Source organism: Capricornis sumatraensis, chromosome 14 (genome assembly GCF_032405125.1).
Source record: "Capricornis sumatraensis isolate serow.1 chromosome 14, serow.2, whole genome shotgun sequence".
NCBI lineage: Eukaryota > Metazoa > Chordata > Mammalia > Artiodactyla > Bovidae > Capricornis > Capricornis sumatraensis.
Window position 1 is genome coordinate 29,867,330 of NC_091082.1, and position 15,729 is coordinate 29,883,058.

At 38.7% G+C, this 15,729-nt stretch overlaps 1 pseudogene; it reads left to right on the forward strand.

Moving 5' to 3' along the window:
• The first annotated feature begins 355 nt into the window (after positions 1-355).
• LOC138090733 (small ribosomal subunit protein eS4-like) lies at positions 356-7,022 on the forward strand (annotated as a pseudogene).
• The last annotated feature ends 8,707 nt before the right edge of the window (positions 7,023-15,729 follow it).

The following is a 15,729-nucleotide window of genomic DNA, read 5'->3' on the forward strand; positions in this document are numbered from 1 at the left end:
ATCCTTTCCTCTTTCCTCTCTTCTTTCTGTAACTATTCATTGGGTTAGCTCTGTGGCAGGCACTTGGGCAGGACACAGAAGTGGAACAGCATGTTTCAGGTGATTTTTGAAATTTTAAATCCTATACAGTAAATGTGAATTCATCAAGGGAAAACTCTCGTGGGAATAAACCTTGCAGGCCAGCCTGGGTAGCAAGGTGAAATTAGCTTACGGGGATGGGACGAATAGGAAAAAGTCTTACCCTCGGTTCAATGCTAATTCACCACAGCTTCCCACACACAGCCATTATTATGAAACAATTTACTGAAAACATAAAACGACACATCATAAATGTCTACATTTTTGTGCCGTGAGGATGCCATATCTTTGTGACATCTTGTTTGCTGGAATATTTAGGTGAGCTACAAATATACCAGCACACTGTCCTTTGTTAACAAAGCATCTAAGAATACACATGTTTATACATTGCTCAAGGGCAAGGATATTTTCCTGTAAACTCCTCTTTTACCTCATTTAGCCTAGGAACTTCCTAATATATGCTGAAAACATGCAAGTCAAATGATACCCTGGAGCTGTCAACTAAATTGAAGAAGAGCTTAAAATGAAACTGATCTCTTCTACCTTGTGAAATTTAGAGCTTAGGTATTTTTCTCATTTCCAGGCACCGGGATTCCAGAGTTCTTTCTAGAACATTAGGGACACATTATCAAGTTTACCAAAATAAGAAACACTTTTTTTTTTTCATATAGGAGAATATATATCTTTGGTTTTAATCTCAAGTGCACAGTCAATAAAATCATATGCTAATTACATTTTAAGAAGAATAATTCCAAGGAACGGATCAAATGGTCTCCACCTTTGTTCTTGTGGCATATTTCACGGTAGAAATGTGTTATCTTAGCCCCTGACTCTGCCCATGTTACTTTACTTAGCACCCCCATTTCTGGGAAAGTCCAGCCAGCTCTACTTGTGTGGCATGGGAGAGACGAACATTCTTAAGTAGAATGAATTATGCAACTGAACGGATCAGTGATAACTGTGGTTTAAACTAAATTGAAGAGCAGCCAAAAATTAAACTGACTAAATTTAGTTCCATCTCAGCCTTACTTGAACTTGTTTAAGATGTCTCTGACCGTTTAACTTTCTGCCTTACAGAATAAAACTTAAAATTTTCTCTACTAGCACAGGGAACTGTATTTAATATCCTGTGATAAACCAGAATGGAAAAGAATACAAAAAAGATACGGGTGTGTGTGCATATCTGAGTCACTTTGCTGTAGAGCAGAAATTAACACAACATTGTAAACCAACTATAATTCAACAAAATTAAAAAAAATTCTATAATAACAAGCTAATAAGCAGGAAAGACCCAGAAAAAACAAAAACACTCTCCTAGATAGAATTCAATGAATTATTATTTACTGACAATGACTCTTCCTTCTAACTAGACTTTGATGCAGATTTGACATTTAAGGTCTGAAAGGTACTTTAGGGTTTTTATAAACATTAGTCCCTGACTCTGCCCTTGTTACTTTACTTAGCACCCCCATTTCTGGTAAAGTCCAGCCAGCTCTGCTTGTATATTATCGTGGAGGCAGAAATTTGCAAAATTATACTCAGATTCATCACAACAACAGAATACAAACACACAAAAAACATCTGGAAAAGAAGATAAAAAAGAAAGCATGGGTGGTCACTTTCCTAATCTATACTCTCCCTAATAAATCAGAGTTTGCTTCTATACAAAAATAATACATCATCTCTCACATCTTGAAAGTTGCTAGAACTATTTCATGGAAAAGTGACCTAATGCCGAAACCATCTCAATTAATCCTAGAGCTTCCTAAAAACACCCAGTGAATGACACCTGTTTGGAAAACGTTCATTTGCTCCCTGGTACCATGCTGGCTACTTCTCGGCTTCCTACCCAATCTCTGATGTAGCTTGTAGATGACCACAGTCCTCAATTGTTTTCTGCACATTTTACCATTGTTCCCTTATTTGTTTCTTTTGAATCTGATTTCTGCTATTATCTTTTGGATCTTTGGTTGAAATTCTTAGAAAAATCCTCCTGGAAAGCTGTTCTTTTCACTCTCTTATTGGTGCCTTGGAGAGCAATACCAATAAGAGACTAAGAATGAAACTAGAACAAATCATTTTATCTTTGAGTTGTGTGGCTACAATCAAAACCTCATTTGCGATACATAATCATGCAATATTTTACTTCCCTTGTCAAAGTCGGAACATTCTCAAAACATTTGCACTGTCTGGCTTTATTCATTAGTGGTGGTAATAACAGAATGGGGTAGAATGGAAAAGGGGTTGAGGAAACTGAAACTCTTATCCCCCTCAAAAAAGTGAATTGTTTTGGAAGCAACAACTGAATTCAGTCAAAATATGTAAATATAGTGGGCCTAAAATAATCTGCATTTTTTCAAAAAAGAGAGAGAGAACTGATAACCACCCATAAGAAATAACTGCCTGGGGGCTTCCCTGGTGGTCCAGGGGTAAGACCCCATGCTCCCAATGCAGTAGGTCCAGGTTCAATCCCTGGTCAGGGAACTAGATCCTGCATACCAAAATTAAGACCTGGCATAGCCAAATGCAATTTTTTAAAAGAAATGACTACCTAGCTCTCTCTAGACATAGCCAATCCTTCCTAGATATAGTATGTCCCACTTGGTGAATTACATTTGCAGAAAATGCAGATGTATTAACTACATCAGAGTTTTTTCTAATTTTCCATACAGTGCTGGAAAATTCACATGATTTTATGCGCTTGTGCTGTTGGGTCATGTGTGTGTGTGTGTGTGTGTGTGTGTGTCCTTTGAAAGTTGCTCAGTTGTGTCCGTCTCTTGGTGAGCCCATAGACTGTAGCCCACCAGGCTCGTCTGTCCATGGTACTTCCTAGGCAAGAACACTGGAATGGGTAGCCATTTCTTTCTTCAGGGGATCTTCCCAACCCAGGGATCGAACCCAGGTCTTTTGCATTGCTGGCAGATTCTTTACTGGTGAGGGATCAAACGGCTGCCTTCTGTATGCAGAAGCCATGGGGAAAGTACTTCTTCCTAGAATATATTGCATTTGAAAAACTGCACAAATGAAAACATCCTAAAACTTCTGGGAAGCTCACTGAATGTGTGTTTGTATTCCTGGACACCCACAAGTCCCTGTGCGCATGGATATGAATGAACTGCCCTTTGCAGACAATAGTAACTGCTGGCTCTTCTGTAAAGATGATGATGTGTCTTCCATTTTGGACACACATGGAAAATGTTCTTAAATTGCTTTCTGTTTCTATCGTTAAATGTGGGAATATACCTAAAAACCACAGCAAAACTATTCTTCATGTGTGGTCTGAAACATTTATCCCCTTTTTCCTATAGAAGTAAGGAAATTCTATATTTAGTCTTTTGTGGTAGAAGGTAATAAATGACTTTGAGATCTGAAAATTACTGGAAGGTTTATTCTATTAATGAACTAATAATCTCGGTGTTTAAGTTTTGCATGCTTAGGAACTTTTAATTAGCAATTTGGTCTTTGTACATTTAAAAAGCTAAAGCTAGATGCATGTTAACATATTATTCTATACTTCACCATTTATGAAAATGGACTCGAAGGTTCAAGACTTTTCTCTTTATTGGAAGGAAAATAAAGTCCTTCCTCTGACAAAAAATAATTTTTTTTTTGAGCATGAAGCATGGGAATAATGGAGAAAAATTAAAACGGAAGCTCAAGAGATTACAAATAAATGTCGAGTGAAAGATACTTAGTGGATATTCCATTCACACAAACCGTCATTCTGAGATTTAGCAAAAATTGTATGGCTACTCAGGACTGAGTATTGTTCCCTACTGGCTGGGCTTCCACACTAACTCTTAGCCTCCTCCCTTGGCTCTCATCATAAATGATTGATGCTCTGGTCATATCAAACTAAAGAAGCTCTTCCGTCCAATAAGAGAGGCTCCCATTTTCCTAAGTCGAAAGATGATAACATTGCTTTAGGCTCTTCCATGAGGAACATCAACACTTTAGCTTTTTTTAAATATAAATTTATTTTTTTTTAATTGGAGGCTAATTACTTTACAATATTGTATTGGTTTTGCCATACACCAACATGAATCCGCCACAGGTGTACACGTGTTCCCCATCCTGAACCCCCTTCCTACCTCCCTCCCCATACCATCCCTCTGGGTCATCCCAGTGCACCAGCCCCGAGCATCTTGTATCATGCATTGAACCTGGACTGGTGTTTCATTTCACATATGATATTATACATGTTTCATTGCCATTCTCCCAAGTCATCCCACCCTTGCCCTCTCCCACAGAGTCCAAAAGACTGTTCTATACATCTGTGTCTTTTTTGCTGTCTCATATACAGGATTATTGTTCACATCTTTCTAAATTCCATATATGCATTAGTATACTGTATTGGTGTTTTTCTTTCTGGCTTACTTCACTCTGTATAATAGGCTCCAGTTTCATCCACCTCATTAGAACTGATTCAAATGTATTCTTTTTAATGGCTGAGTGATACTCCATTGTGTATATGTACCACAGCTTTCTTATCCATTCATCTGCTGATGGACTTCTAGGTTGCTTCCATGTCCTGGCTATTATAAACTGTGCTGCGATGAACATTGGGGTACACGTGTCTCTTTCAATTCTGGTTTCCTCGGTGTGTATGCCCAGCAGTGGGATTGCTGGGTCGTATGGCAGTTCTATTTCCAGTTTTTTAAGGAATCTCCACACTGTTCTCCACAGTGGCTGAACTAGTTTGCATTCCCACCAACAGTGTAAGAGGGTTCCCTTTTCTCCACACCCTCTCCAGCATTTATTGCTTGAAGACTTTTGGATAGCAGCCATTCTGACTGGTGTGAAATGGTACCTCATTGTGGTTTTGATCTGCATTTCTCTGATAATGAGTGGGAACATCAACACTTTAAAGCTTTTAAATCCACTGTACTTCTTTCCTCTGTGGTGATGTATCATCTACTGTGTAACTTTTACTAAAATGGAATTTTTGTCTATTTTGGAAATCACTAGATAGATCATTTCCTCTCTGTTGATTTCTCCAAAACTTGTATACAACTTCTCATGTCATTCTGTACCTAAGAGCAATAGTTTATGGTCCCAAAGGGTACTGAAATAGGTAGCAACCCTAAGGTATTGGATGCTGGACAAACTGACCAATGGACTTGCTCTTGTCCATCAACCAGTGGCCCCAGGCTGAGAGAATGCCTTCCCTTCAAAATTTTCTGAAGGAACAGACTCAAGTATTCTCTAACAGGAGATAAAATAACTCAGATATGCATGCAGTGGTTCAATATGATTGATGGGCCAAGTCCACGGGTTTATACTAAAGTGGGTAGCCTATCCCTTCTCTAGGGGATCTTCCCAACCAAGGAATCGAACCGGAGGCTCTTGCATTGCAGGTGGATTCTTTTTTTTTTTTTTTTGGCAACCGCCAACTTGTTCTCTGTACCTATGTCTATTTCTGTTTTCTTATGTTTATTTATTTGTTTTTTCTAGATTTCACAAATAAGTGAAATTATACAGTATTTGTCTTCTATGGTGGATTCTTTACCAGCTGAGCCACAAAGGAAGCCCAAGAACACTGGAGTGGGTAGCCTATCCCTTCTCCAGGGGATCTTCCCAACTCAGGAATTGAACAGGGGTCTCCTGGATTGCATGTGGATTCTTTACTAGTTGAGCTACCAGGGAAGCTTCACCACCATCGCGTTGCCTTTTCCATTATCTGCTCAGGAGCAGACCCTTCTCTGGAGTGGAGGGGTGGAGTGGGGAACAGAAGACAGCTAAGTGAGCAAAGAGCTTTCCCTTTGGGGCCTGGGGACAGGAGAAAGTTTGGGAATACCCATATCTGAAGCATACTGTACTAAGTATAAACTAAGTATAGACTCTCTACATGTATACATTTTTATTATAATAAAGCCAAGTTAAAGTTGAAAGCAACAAAATTCAAATTTACCACATTGATTTAATCTGAACATTAAAATTATTTTGTTGAATCTAAGTTGACATATCACATCTGCTATCTTAGTACATGACAGCTTCGAGTTTGTGAGACACACACATATAATACACACACACACACACACACACACATACACACACATATACACACACATATCATATGCTCAGTTATATCCAACTCTTTGCAGCCCCATGGACTATAGAACACCAGGCTCCTCTATCCATGGGATTTTCCAGGCAAGAATACTGGAGTGGGGTGCTATTTCCTCCTCTAGGGAATCTTCCCAACCCAGGGACTGAACCCTAGTCTCTTGCATTTCCTGCACTAGCAGACAGATTCTTTACCAGAAGCGCCACCTGGAAAAACCTACACACACACACACACACACACACACACACACATATATATATATATAATTAGCCATGCTAGGAGGAAAAAGAAAGAGTAATAGATTGATGACTGGGTCCAAATTGCTATAACCTACCCTTCTGGTTTTCTTTATGAATGTTATTGGAATTGACAAAACCAGAGAGAATTTCTATCTGATCCATGCCACCAAAAGTCTCTTCTATTCATTGTATTATGTCTGAGAAGCCACATACAAGTTGTGCAGAGTGGGCACTAAAAGAATCCCTCATAGGACGATCCATGATGCTTACACCAGCAGCTATCTAGATCCTTTCATCAAAGTAAATCATTCAGATTGATGCAGAGACTGGTAAGAACACCAGTTTCATCCAGGTCCACAGTTTGGTTACCTGAGTTTGGTGACTGGTGGTGCTGACCTGGTAATAACTGATATGATCACCAGCAGAGAGACATCCTGGCTCTTGAGATGTGATTGATGTGAAAGATGTCGATGGCAGCCATTCGGCTAATCTGGCTTCCCAACATTTTTGGTCTTGGCAAATACAACAAACTTTGGATTTCTCTTAACCAAGGGAAAGATGGCTAGCTCACCATTGCTGTAGACAGAAAGAGACTGGTCGCCAGTGATGGGAAGAGAGAGCTCCTTGTGGCTAAGTAGAGATATTACAGGACAGAAAACAAACACCAGAACCCCTTGAGAAAAGTGGTATCCTGCCACTGGTGTGGGTTCAAATTCACCCTCCTTGAATTTATGTAACCTTTTTTGATGAAAGCTTCCACCACAGCACTTTCACCAAAGACTTAAATTCTCAAACTGCCAGCCTTTTCTTCAATTAATATTAAATCTGTGACTTTGATGCTAATCTTCTAGACAGATACAGGAAACCTGACTTTCAGCCACAATCCTTGTTTGTCTTTGGCAGAAGAATTGTTGATTTCTTAGGTCCAGCCCTTTTTCCAGGCTGTTATTCTTTGTTGCTCAGAATCATACTTTCTGTAAAATGATTCTTTCCATATTCTGCAAATATTCCTGATTTTCTCATCATTCCACAATAGGAAAGAAACTTTGCCTTTTATTACAAGTTGATCACTAAAGTGATGTTGCCTATAAGCTTAAATTATAGATAAGGACCCATCTCTGGAAACCCTTCCTCCCAGGTAGTGAGCATTAAGCTAAAAACTTTTGTTTAGCTCACAGGAAACATCGTGACTAGGTCCACCTATGAATGACTGGAGCAAGGAATAAATTAACATATCTCCTCTGGAGACTGATTGGAACCGGGAAATGTCTGACCTTACTTCTTCCTCTTTTAAAAGAAATCTGAATTCTAACATAGGGAAGATGGTTCTTTGGGACACTAGTCCACCATTTTCTCAGTCTTCTGTCTTTACAAATAAAGTTGCTATTTCTTGCCCCAACAACTTGTCATTCAATTTATTGGCCTCTTGTACAGCAGGCAGGACCAGCTTGGACTCTGTAACAGTTTGTAATCACATTTAATTTCATTTCTGCTGTAGTCAGGTACTTTTTTTTTTTTTTTTTTACTATTTTGTACATATTACTTATCACTATATTGATATAGTTTCTTAATACAGTACCTGTACTTATTATTATAGCATTTTTAGTATTTTTATTATATATCCAAACCAGGAGGGAGAAAAACAAAAGTATGGAATTTGGAACACTTAAGCTCTCCTTTTCTTCATCCTTTTCCACATCTTTCACCAAAATGTCTATCTTCTCCTAAAATGTCACCTCCTTTAGAAATCTTCAAAGACCTTGTTGATGTGAGAGCATTCATGGGTCACAGGAATTGTACCCCAGAGCTGCTTTACCCTTAGCTTCTTCCTGAACCATGCACTCTTCTTAGGTACCACCCCAAATTATAGTCAGTTCATCTTGTATTTGTACCTGTATGCAGACGCCTCAGAATGAGGAAGGCAGAGTGACAATTCAAAAAGAGCTTGGATCCCTGACATTTCAAAATGGCCTTTTCAGCCTTGGTTCGCTTCTTCCCAGATTATAAAAGAAGAGAGAAAAAAAAATTCTAATACACGAGAGTCATTCAGTTTAACAAAGCTATATTAGTCACTATTTTTTGGCCCTTTGCCTCTGGAACCTATATCATAATCAATACATAAACGGAATGGGATCTTGAAATAGAATAGAGAAGAAAATTGCATCCATTTATGGAAAATAGAGCTATGATTCTTGGACTTCTTAACTTGTGGCCCGAGGTTCATATCTGCTACATGTAATTTAAAATTCTGGTAATTTCTAACATGGAAGAAAGCAAGTTACTGCAATAAAGGATATCAGAGGGTAGACATTTTCCTTAGATATTGCTATCAGAGAAACTCTCTCTGATGAAGGGATGTTTAAACAGTGATTTAAAAGGTAGGAAGGAACTGGCTGTGTGAGGAGCAAAGAGAAAAAAATCTTCAAAGAAGGTAATCTGCATGGGTGAAGATCTTGGAAGAGATAAACATTTAGATTGCTAAGGAAACGGAAAGAATTCCAGATGACTAGACTTTGTAGGGAGTTGGAAAGTGAGATGAGGTTGGTGAGCTAGGCAGGGGCCAGAACATGCAGGATCTTGCAGGTCAAGACTAGGGGTGGAAATTTATTTTTGGTGCAATGGTTAAGCTACTGAAGGGTTCCAAATAAGAGCGTGATATGGTTTAAGCTTTGTCCTAAAAAGATGAGTTTGGTTGCTGCGTAGTAAGTGGATTGAAGAGAAGAAAAATGTTAGAATAGAAGCAGCAGGAGCAGTTATAGAATCCTGATGAGAAATAATAAGAACTTCATGTAAGATCATGGAGGTGATATAGAACAGTGGAGAGAAATGGACAGATCTGATGCATTTTGAGATACACTTCCAGAAGTTGGGTAAGACTTGCTGAAGCTCTGGATTTGGGGAATAAAGAAAAAAGAAAACAAGAGTTCCATTTTAAATATATTAGGGATGAGATGATTGTCAGCTGTTTTTATGAGTCAACTTAGGCTTCTGTAGAAAACAATCCCCCCAATCTGTGGTTTATCAAAATGAAAGTTTATTTCTCACTCATGCAACAGACCACCATGGGTCTTCCAGGCCACATAGGTCTTCTGGGAAATTCTTCCCTAGTTGGTAGCTTGGGGATCTTTTCATCTTGTGGCACTGCCTTTCTCTGGGTCCTTAGGGTGTTGTCCATTCAGCTTGCTAGTGAATAGAGTAGGGCAAGCAGGGAGATATGTCTAAGAGAAATATACATACAGGCCTTTTCAAGCAGTGGCATCATATCTACCATATTGCATTGACCAACATCAATTACACTACCTAATCTAATTGTAAGAGATGCTGCAAAATCTAGTCTAGCCATGTGCCCAGGAGGAAGGGAAAAAGGTAGAACAGCCTTGACATAATATTCAGTGGGGATGTGAAATAATCTCTGGGATATAAAGTCTGGAGCTGTTTTCTCTACTGAGTTAGATGGAAGAGATAAACAAATGTCGTCAAGTCCCATTTCTAATGATCTAACTTAGGCATTTCAGAGGATGCACAGATCAACACCTCTTTCTTACTACCCCTAATGGCTTTGTAAAGTAATTGAAAAAAAGAAGATACAAACCTCTGAAAAAGTTGTCAGCAAAAGCATTGGAAGATTGTCAGAGAGCAGCAAGTATTACTAAATAAAAGATGTAGACAAGGTATATCACATAGTCAGAGAAGGGAAATTTATCACAGGCTAGAGTGATGTAGGGAATTTTCCTAAATGAGGAAGAATTTGATCATGAGGAATATTAAGAATTGTCCAGGGGGATAAAAAAGACACAAGGAAATGCATCAGTAAAAATACAAATTTTTCACTCTTTAAAATAATTGAATTTTTGTAATAATTAGCATTTTTTTGAAACAACAGATTGAAATAAGTCAAATAACTAGAGATCAGCTACTAAATAACTTTATTTAAATTTATGTTTATATGCCTTCACTTAATTTTTCTCTTTCCAAACAGGCTTAGGAGTACAGCCTCAACTGCTAAACCAAACATGGGCTCATTGACATTCTCAGTTTGAATCTATTCTATTACTCACGGTCCTTGATCTCAGTCCCCTGCTCTTCACAGTGGATGAGATCTCAGGGCTCCCAGGGCATCCAGGTCCGGTTGCTAAGGAGAGATTCTACATAATGGATTACATACATTGACATGATTGCGTGAGGATCAGGAGAGAGCCTGAGCAATCAGCAGCTGAAACAGAGACAAGGAAGTAGAAGCAGGGAATGGTTTGTCTTTTCAGAGGCAGACAACTTTTTTCAATTGCTCTATTTCTAATTGCCTACAGTTAGGGTCAGACTCTCAGATCAAGCAGTCAAGCTTAGAAGATGGAGCCAGGTCTGAAGACAAGTACCATGATTCACCTCTTGGAGACTGCCCTTGGCTACATGTGAAATAGATGGATGATGATGGCAATGACGGTAATAATAATAATAATTTGCACTTACTTTGTAGCTTCAATGCTACATTTTCAAAGATGTTATAAACATTAATTAATTAAGCCCTACCGTGGCCCCTAGGGTAGTTATTACCTGTATTGTGCAAATAATTAACTAAAGCAAAGTTAAGTGGGCAGCCTGAAGTTATATGGGAATCAAAGCTAGGGAAACAGAGATGGATTTCTAGCAGCAAAGTTGGCTCTTGGCTGTTGTTTCCTTGGGAAAGGAAGTGAACAGTTTGTAGAGCACGTTACAGGGGGAAAATAGCCGAGATCTGAGGTTCAGGGGTATCCATGGGGGCTCTGTCAGAATTTCTCAGAAAGTCAGTAATCCAATACGGATGTGGACTTGAAACACTGATGCTCCTCAATCTTGCCAAGATTGCCTTTCCAGGGTGTGAGTGTCTGCGCAGGCGCCTCACCGTGATGATCCGATTACATGCCTGGCTTTACCAGAATGCAGGAGAATTATATGTGGCAACAAAGATATTTACTTTGATGCCACAACATGTAACACAGTGCCTGGCATATCATGCACATGATGTAATAAACATGTTTTGAGTAAATAAATGCTTATATGAAAATTAGTTTTGCAAACTTAGCCTGAGGTACATAAAAAGCACTGTAAATTAAAATTCCAAAAAGCAATGAAATTACTGACTGAATTGAAAGGAAAGGAACCCTGATGTAGAAAGCTATGGCCTTAATACTGATAGTAAACCCTGAGCTTGAGAGACATGCCTGCATTTGCTGTGACAATTGACCCTCTGTCTTCTTCAGTTGGCTTCCCTGGTGGCTCAGCTGGTTAAAGAATCCGCCTGCAGTGCAGGAGACCTGGGTTTGACCCCTGGGTTGGGAAGATCCCCTAGGGAATGGCTACCCACTCCAGTATTCTAGCCTGGAGAATTCCATGGACTGTATAGTCCATGGGGCCACAAAGAGTTGAACACGACTGAGCAACTTTCACTTTCATCTTCAGTTGGGCTTCCCTCATAGCTCAGTTGGTAAGAACCTGCCTGCAATGCAGGAGACTCGGCTTCTATCCCTGGGTGGGGAAGATCTCCTGGAGAAGAAAATGGCAACCCACTCCAGTATTCTTGCCTGGAGAATCCCATGGACAGAAGAGCCTGGCAGGCTATAGTCCATGGGGTCACAAGAGTCAGACAAGACTTAACAACTAAACCACCACCACCATCTTCAGTTTATTCATCTGCAAAAAGTAAGCAATACTATCAGCCTCAGAGAATTGTGACAAGGGCCAGATGACATAGTATATGAAGATCTCCAGTCTCTAGACCACTCTAAGTCCACAATAAATATTCAGGTTCTTTCCGCCTTTCAGTAAGCAGAAGTAAGTTTAAGTCCCCTACATATATAACATTCAAGCTGTAGACTTTCAAAGATGAGAGCATGTGCCCGCATGTCCAACCACATAAGTTAGTTCACTTGCGTGGTACACATTGTCCTGTGTGTGCATCCTCTAAAAGTGGTTGTGCTTTCGTAAGCTTTACTGTACAGTACTGTACAGGGTATAGTAGCACATTATTTCCAGCCCAGGATGTCTGGAAGCAAGTGTAAAAGCAGCAGCGATGTAGCTGGTAGAGTGTAGCCAACTGTTAGTTGGGTACCTAGGCTAACTTTGTGGACTTACAAACAAATTGGACTTACAAACATGCTCTCAGAATGGAACTTGTTCATAGGTAGGGATTGTTGTTGTTCAGCCGCTAAGTCGTGTCCGACCCTTTGCGACCCCATGGACTGCAGCACGCCAGGCCTTCTTGTCGTTCACTATCTCCCAGAGTTTGCCAGGGAGGACTCACTGTAGGGGACTTACTGTGTTACTAACCCTTCACAGTTGTAAACATTAAGTAATTTTCTTGCCTCTAGGTAGAAAAAACTATTTTCACAGGGAAAATCCTTTATCAGCAGGGCAATAAGAAGGATATACTAAGATGTTTCACTCCTCAATGTTATATGAGAAAGTAAAGACTGAAGCACAACAAGAATTCTATTAAGTGCCACACTGTGAGGAATGTCTATGTAAATGAGAAATTGGGGAATTAGCTAATTTGCCTGATACTGTCCCCCATTAATTTGAGGACCGCATTTATCTGCTATGTGTGTGTGTGCGTGCTCAGTCACTTCAGCCATGTCCTTCTCTTTGCGACCCTAAGGACTGTACCCCACCAGGATCCTCTGTCCATGGGATTCTCCAGGAAAGAACACTGGAGTGGGTTGCCATGCCTTCCTCCAGGGGAACTTCCCGACCCAGAGATTGAATCCGTGTCTCCTCCATTGCAGGATGGTTCTTCACCCACTGAGCCCCCAGGGAAGCCCCACACCTATCTAATATAAATAATGATTATCTATGCTGACTCAATTAAATGCAAGATTACAAAATCAATTTCTTCTAATCCTGTAGAGTCAATGTTTTAGGACTTGACAACAAAATAAAAAGAAATGCGTTGGAGGAAGGGGTGGGGTAGGAAGGAGGAGGGGAAAAGGGGAGAAGCAAGGTCAGGGTCAGTGATGGGTGTAAGCGTAGGTGCAGAAATGGAAGGTGAAGGAATAACAGAATAAGAGGAAAACACACGTGTACAAACACACACACACTCACATTCCTCTCTTCAGTCACTTGTTTAATTTGTAGATACCTTTGGCCAGATTTAAGCCTATAGAAGGTGAGAAGTAGGTTTTATTCATATCCTCTTTTGACTTGCTTCATATGAATAAAGTTAATTTCCTGTGTTATTCCCAACCATCCTGAAGGTTAGCCTATTCAAAATGGAAAATACAGTGGAAGCTTAAAATTTCTGAAAAATTCCACTTTGGATAATAGCTTTTACCATTAATTTATATTGGGCTGGATGGTCTTAGCTTCCTCTCCTCAGCCTTAATGGGCTTAAACTTAGTGGGGGTTCAGGATAAACAGTGAGGACACCCTGGAAAGCTAAGCTGAGGAATTTAGGAGATAGGTTTATATGCAGGCTGATAGTGCTAGCTCTTCACAAAATAGGAAAACAAAACATAATTGGAATCACACCTTACACTGCTACAAGATAAAGTAATTATCTTTATTAGTTGTTGATTGACACTGAAATTTATCTTTGGGTTTAATACAAATACAATGTGAGATCCCTCTTGAAAACTTAGCCCAGCACTATGGATTAGTATGTTTGGCTCTTTTCAATACTTTGGAAAGGAGCAATAAAAATTTAGGTTTAAGTGGTAGACAGACAATTTTATCATCTGTCTTTGGCATTAAGACACATCAACATGGAATTGAGGGAGATGAATGTTAAAACAGAATGATTATATTTTTGATACATCTTTCAATGCAGCAACTATTTTTAAACTGTTTTACTTTTTCTTGCTTGAAGTGGAAGTATCTGACTAGTAAGATGACAGATAAAATGTGGACTTGTGCATTGTCAAATATAAATAAGATGATGGTTTGGGCCACAAAACCAAGAAAATGTGGTCTTCTCTTGAAGCCAAATTTGTCCACACACACACATGCTTCATTAGTTCCTTTGGTTAGCATAATTCAAATTGTTTTTAAAATCTTGAATTGAAACTTAACTGAGACTTGTAACTATTCCCATTACCCCTGTGCAATGAAAGGTATATCTGAAGTTTGCATCAATCAATTCAAAATATTGGCACTAGTCTTCTCATACTTCCCCCCTCTGACCTTTGCATGATTGTATTTATCACTAAGGATCAGGTGCAAGAATCAACCCTTCACAAATACACTTTGGTGTCACAAATACAAAAAGAACTTAATTTAAAACTTTAAAGTCAATAACAGTCATTTCAGACAGCATAAGATTTATTTTTAAATAACTATAAAAAAGTGAATTTAAGAAAAATACATGAGAAATAGGATGGACTTAATAATTACATCTAAACTGTTTTTAATCAGTAAAAGCATCTTTTAAAAATAACCTACCTAGTTCTTTTGTAATGCTGTCCCCATTGACACAGCTACATAACAATTCTTACTCAAATTCTTACTTAAAAATGACATAATTGTTCATGATTTAAGGCTGTATTAGGCGACTAAACTCATTCAGCATCAACCAAAGTATCAACACATTTGAAAACAAGTTTGCTAGAAAAGATGCTAAGTCTTCTAGATGGTAAATAAAATAATATCCATAATAGATGTAGTAGTGAGATATTAAGTTTTTGAGAACTTTGTTTTGATGATTTTTGAGCATTTTTTAACCTAAATGTCCTATATTATTACTTTATTAATAGATTATTAATAGATGTTGTTAATAGATTATTATTAATAGAGATTATTAATGCCCCTGAATAATTTCTGTCCTCATCAGGTAATCTGCAACTGTGACAATTTCCAGTGAGCCATTGGTCTGTGCACACGATGTGTGGGCAAATCTTACATTGAGTGCCATGCATTATTTCAAAGTTGACATGTAGTTGCATTTTGCTGGTGATCTTATTTTGCAGTTTCTGTTATATGAGGGTTGCAGATATCCTTTATAAAATTGTTTAGAATGCTAACATGTGTCAACTGTGTGAGCCACAGTAAGTATTAAAAACAGTTACTTCTCTGGAATTGGTGCCAAAGGTTGTTGAAATCAGCTCTCTAGGAAGAAGTTGAACATTTTGTACAGACTATGTAGGGCCCTCTTGTCTAAAGACACCGGGAGGCACTAAGTGAATTGTCCAGTTTTCCTCTGATTCTATAAATTTCCAAAACAATGACCTCAACATTTTTTTCTTCCAATTTTCTTTTTTTGGTGTTGTTTTTTCTATGATAACATTTTTAAAATTTAATTCTTATTTTATATTGGAATACAGTTGATTCATAATGTTATATTAGTTTCAGATGTACAACCAAGTGATTCAGTTATACATA